This window comes from Rosa chinensis, chromosome 5, assembly GCF_002994745.2.
Source record: "Rosa chinensis cultivar Old Blush chromosome 5, RchiOBHm-V2, whole genome shotgun sequence".
NCBI classification, from domain to species: domain Eukaryota; kingdom Viridiplantae; phylum Streptophyta; class Magnoliopsida; order Rosales; family Rosaceae; genus Rosa; species Rosa chinensis.
In genome coordinates, this window is record NC_037092.1 from 23,066,708 (window position 1) to 23,072,924 (window position 6,217).

Below are 6,217 nucleotides of genomic sequence, written 5' to 3' on the forward strand. Positions count from 1 at the left end.
ATTTGTGGACTTATCAATCTCGATTAGGAATGCAATAACTTGCTACTCTACTTGCAGAAAAAGTAATCGGACAGAGTTGTGCTATTCTAGTTTAATTCCTCCTGCATTGAGGATACAAATTTATGTAATGGCCATGCTTTGTATCGTTAGTAAACTCTTTTGTATTTGAATCAGGATTAATATCCCTATTGCAATTAGGACTAGTAAACCTTTATGGGAAGGTGGCTAGTTTTGTTTGCCTACTTAAGTACTTGGTCCCTGCTCTAGCTATTATTAAGCATACATTGTTCTCTGCCCATTAGAGACAGCCTATGGGATAGCTCAGAGGAGAAGCACCAAGATTCGACCATATCTACACCAGGTTTGTATTAAGTTCCACAATCTTCATTCCCTATGCATGAGTGAGTTCGTGTTCTTAATCTTGAGCATAACACATATATCCATATATACATCAATATTAATTTACAGAGATGATTGGCAATCCTTCTGAAAGGAGTGGATATGACATGGATATAGGAGGGGTGCTCCATGTGGAGAATGTTGAGAAGGGGATATCACCGGTTACAATTATGCAATTTCTATATCAGCAAGTTTCAGTCTCATGTAGAGCATTTGTTATGCCAAGTACGTAGTCAAGAGTCATATACAAGAGGAATCATCATACTGGATAACAAAAGGAATCTTGAAAAGTTGTCCAACTTCTTGGAGAGTCCAGATCGCATCATCATTTCCTCAAGAGGAAGGTATATCTTGTGTCAATTGCTTTTATTTGACTAGAAATTGTTCAAACTTGTAAATATGTAGAGTGGTTCAAACTTGTCATTTCAGCCTCCCAATTGTTTAAACAGCCAAATTGGACATTGGATATGATTTTTGGATTCCTTTAGCTTTATTCATTGGTGTTTCTAATGTCATTATTTTTCAATTCTGTGCAAGCCTTGGTTGGTGCCTCAGAAAAAATTCTTGGATGACACACTGAGTTCAATGTCCGAAGTATGAAGTATTCAGGCATACTTCTCAGGTTAGTTTGCTAGAATTTTTCACGCAATTTGATTGTGTGGGTGAAATGACAAGCTCTGTGTTAGAACATGTGTTTTCTGCAGATTTGGTAATATTAGATGCAGCTCAGGTGCTGAAGTGTATAAGCATGACCATGGCATACACAGCCCCGGTGACTAATCATTGCCTGGCATATGAGATTAGTTGTGCCATGATAAATAGATAATTTTTCTGACAGAGTCTATCCTTATACTCCCTGCCTGCAAAAAAGGGAAGAAAGCTTATCAAAACCTGAGAATGTAAATGAACTGGTTTAATCAATTGATTTGCCACTGAAAAGTACTATTCCTATTTGTTTTGCAGACAGCTTTAGATGACAGAACTCTAAGCAGCAATGAGTTAAAGGTAGTCATTTCTGGGAGTCGAGAATACCAGAAAGCTAAAAAGCTAGAGAATTTGTTTAAGAAATTTGCCGACCACCAATGCAGAATTCATAAGAGGCTACTTTATGAAGAGGCAGAGATCTCAAAGCGACCTGTGTAATGGATTGTAGAGATACTAGAGATTTTAGTTGCTTCTGCATGGGGCTGAGTCAAGGTTTGTGTACCCTTGGCTTTTTGATTGTCACAAATTGCCATGCTAATAGTTTCATACTGGTCGTATCATTTTTTGTGCTGTGACAACAAATTTAGTCTATGGTACACTGCCACAGGAATACTGTAGCTAATTACAGCCATAAATTGTGACTTTCATCAATTTTCTCCAACTATATATTGTTTGTCTCATGTCACTTTCTAGTACTTCTTCTCTGTTGCTGCTTCAGCTACCTCAGCTGCTGGAATTTTGCCCATGTTAACCTGTGCTTTTCTTTCCCAATGATCGTATCAACTTGTTATTTGCTTCAGGCGGTTGGGGTTGGCCACGAAAAACAGTAGGCCATTATGAAAGGTAACCATGAAATTCTAGCTGTTCTGTGCATTCCAGAATATGCACAAAACAAATTGTAAATAGTTTAGTCCAAGATTCATGAATGCCACACTGTCATCACCCAAACTTTTGTTTTGCCCCAAAGAACCCCATTTGTTATGCCCAGGCTTCCTCCTAACACTCCAATGCCCTCGACTATAAAGCTATTTTTTTTAGGCAGCGAAACTTCCCAGTAATCTTCATCTACCAAGTCGAAAGCAAGAATAAAATGATGGATGGGCAAGCTAAGATCTCCAATCCTTTTCGAAGTGTTGGATCTGGAAGAGAACATCTCAAAATAGTTGTTGCTCTCCTTTGTTTACAAGAACTCTGTAGTCATCAGTGGATAACACATTAACACATAACCAAAACGCCAATAAGAAAGTTCATGCAATATGGGCGCATTGGCCATGAGCAGACCGAAGACCCGGGTCAGGGAGTTTCTGGGTGAAACCAATTGTTAGGTTCCAGATACAAACCAATTGTGGTGCAGATCATATTTTGCGTACCCTCAGCTAAAATCACACATACCAAACCATTGCAGGGACCCACTATATCTAGTACAAGGGTAGGACACTTGAATGGATTGGTGAGATTTTTGACAGAAAACTTACCTGCAGTTGATGGCATTTGGAAATCCAAGGATAGGATTGGATGATACGCTGTGCCATGCATGAGAATAGTTCTGTGACCCAAGGGTTTTCTGCTCGATTATTGCACTTTAATTTGAAATGGGATTTAGCAAACATTACATAGGATATCACAGCACGCCACTGCTAAGAAACACAGCAAGAGCGGACTAATAATGTCACAGGCAACCTCAAGAGGATGTTCACTATAATTTCCTCAGGGAAGTCATCCATCCTAGCCTTCGACATTAATTGGATCAGACAATATAGGGCTTCCCACTCTGAATCCACCACGAAGAGATCAACACTAGCTAGTAATACGAAAATCCATAAGAAGGAGGCCGGGATGGATGAATTCACTAAACCTGATGGAAGTTGGAAGGACAAAATCTTACAAATCGAAACTTTACACAATAAGGCAACTGGATAGTCATTTTATAGGCAACCAAATCCAACCTGGTCTGTATACTTCACCGGCCAAGTTCACTGAATTTGATTTTTCAATATGGAGTTATGATATTATATCGGAAGTTGGCATGATGTTCTGCTAGGGACTTTGAGAACTACATGAAGACTTTTAAATCAATGTTAGGTTGAGTTTCTTTTTTTAATACACCACTAATCTAAACAGTTAATTTGAAAGTTTTCATGAAATTCTCATTTTCTCAAACTCTCCCACAAAAGTTTTCTCATTTTTTTTTTTTTGGAGGTAGAATGTCAAACATTGTATTCAATAAGCAAAGGCAACAGTGACCCGCCCTTGTGGGGATATCTTTTTGATACCGGTAAACGTAATAGTACCTCACATATTGAGTGAAGCTAAAGGAGAGTGAACTAGTAAGACACAGATAATAAATTGTTCTCGCACAATCCAATAGTCATTAGAAGACTCGTTCAGATTCTGAGACCAATAAGTTATACAGTACTTTCTAAAATAAAAAAAAATCCAAATCAAATACCAGAAAAGACCTGGATCCCAAATTTGAAACCAAACACATGGAGCCCTAATAATAGTCCAAACACTTGAGCCGAAGCGTTGCTGCTTAGTGCTTACAACCAACCCTCCTACTATATTCCTAAACCATTTCCTAATCCCTCCGTACCATTTGGGCTAACTCCAAGGACAAAGCGCCTATTTGGACATTTGGTGTTTCATACTTCGTGGAGATAGGAAGCGGGCCTACAATTTAATTCATTTGACTTTCTCAACACTCAACTTTCTTATCTGTTCATCTTAGTAATATGCGCACAACACTGGAGCTAGTATAATTTCTAACTTCTCCTCACTAATTATTTAAAATCGAATCTTATAAGGTTTTCTATTTGCAAGTTGAGAAGCGGTCAATCGATTCTAAAATTTCAGACGCACTCAAAAATTCATGTGTGTAGAACAACTAGCCGGCCCAAATAACAATTTGTGGGAGCACTATAGAGTATCGGTTTTGAGTTTTACATATGAATATCCATGTGTTAAACTCATTGGTACATTAACTTTTCTCATACATGTCTTATTTTATGTAATATTTACCACTTTGAGTACTCATGTTACTACATTGAGGACTCATGTAATAACTAGAAAAAAGTCCTCATTAATGTAAATAAAGTTCTCGCTAGAGTAAGATATGTAACAAGAAAAAAGTTCTTATTAGGATAATTAAGGTCCTCGTTAGAATGAAGTAGGTTCTCGTATGCGTAATTAAGTCCTAAAAGTGGTAATTGTAGTAGGTTCTCATTTGAGCAATTAAGTCTTAAAAGTGGTAATTGTATGTATGTCATATGTTAACATATTGTAGAATTTCCTTGAATATCCGTGTGTTAAACTCATTCCAAACTAAAATTAGTCAATATAGACTGGATATTTTGTTAGCAGTAGGAAGTACAAAGAAGAGTAAGGACACTATGTTGGACCAAACTATCCTCATACATTAAGAGTGCATTTTGAATTTTAGAGGAAAGAAATATATAATTCTAAAATTTAACGAGGACATTAGCTTACTTTTCAAAATTTAGGCGGCAAACAGTGAGAGGTATGTAACAAACATAGGAATACCACGGTGGGTAAAAAAAAATATCAAAAAGAAAAAAATTACAAGAAACACAAAAACAAAAACAAACAGAAATAGAAAAGGATGCCACACTCTAAGGCCAGATCATGTCTGAGCCCAAGCCCAAAGCCAATCTCAATTTTAGAGAAACCAGGCCCATACTTAGATCAACCATGGGCCCAGAGCCATTTCCGAAACCCAGTTACAACCAAACCAAGCAGTTGCCACCTCGACGTGTAAAACAAGTTAACAATTTTGTCTTTAGTGAAATAAATTATTAGAGTTAATTAGATTAAAGTCTAAAATTTAGACCCTATATTGATTGTAGTATGGATGAATTTTTTTGTTAATCGCGGTCCTATGACTCAGCTGCCATATTGGATTTATTTCATTTTCTATCTTACTGACTCAACACCTAAATTTTTCATTCCTAATATACCCTTATTTAATATCTTTTGCAAAAAAAAAAAAAAGTAAAAATCAATATATTAACTGTAATCCTAAATTATTGCAAACTATTTAGGGCAAAATACTGTTTAGTCCCTGTAGTTATAGGGTATCGACGTTTCAGTTCCTGACGTTTCAATTTCATCTAAAAACTCCCTAAACTCTTAAATTTCACCCAATTGGTCCTTGTCGTTAACTTTCCGTCAAAAACTCCGTCATCTTGCTGATGTGGCACTCCTTCTACAGTAAAATGACTATTTTACCCTCACTGACAAAAAAAAAGGGGCGAAATATTGTTTAGTCCCTGTAGTTATAGGGTCTCAACGTTTCAGTCCCTGACGTTTCAATTAAATCTAAAAACTCCCTAAACTCTTAAATTTCACCCAATTAGTCATTGCCGTCAACTTTCCGTTAAAAACTCTGTCATCTTGCTGACGTGGCACTCCTTCTTTTCTCTTTATTTTATTTTATTTGTTCTCTTTTTTTATTTTTTATTATATTTCTTTCTCTTTTCTTTTTACCTCTTCTTCCTCTGCCACCTCTCTCCTCTCTGGTAGACTTGTAAATGGACCGAATTTGGATTGGATCGACCTAAATCCAAATCCATTTACTTAAGAAAAAATTCGATCCAAACCCGATTTGTTAACCCGGTGGATCATTGATAGCTCGATCTAAATCCGTATCTGCCAGATTAACGGATACCCAATCCGCTAATCTGACCCGTTTATTAATTTCAAATGTTTTAAAATTTTTATAGTAATATTAAATTTATATCATGATACCTCATAAGATATTAATAAAATATTAAAACAATATGAAGAGTATCACAAAAAGTAGAATTACATTATCAAAATTCTTAATGCTTCTTGGAATCTTGGGTGATGGACTGTTGTCCCATAGATTGCTGCAAAAAAGGATGATTGGGAGGGGTGGTGGTGCTTGCTGGCATGACGGAGATGCTGGATGTATGGTGGAATGGCCAATACTTGCTCAGAGCGGCGGGCACGCCAACGGTGGTAGGCCGGCAAGGTTTTGGCTTGCGAGATGGTGGCGCGAAGATCACAAAAGTCTGCACTCTTAGCTTGGGTTTGCAGTAAAGACGAGAACGGAGACGAGAGAGGGGAAGAAGAA

The 6,217-nt window shown here is 37.1% G+C and overlaps 1 long non-coding RNA gene across 2 annotated transcripts; it reads left to right on the forward strand.

The window, feature by feature from the left end:
* The first annotated feature begins 300 nt into the window (after positions 1–300).
* On the forward strand, positions 301–1,784 carry LOC121049544. 2 transcript variants are annotated; one of them, XR_005800691.1, is made up of 3 exons: positions 301–361; positions 469–743; positions 937–1,784. It is a non-coding gene; the product is annotated as an uncharacterized LOC121049544 (long non-coding RNA). The 2 variants fall into 2 exon arrangements; XR_005800690.1 differs by having other exon boundaries at positions 469–1,784.
* Positions 1,785–6,217: the final 4,433 nt, after the last annotated feature.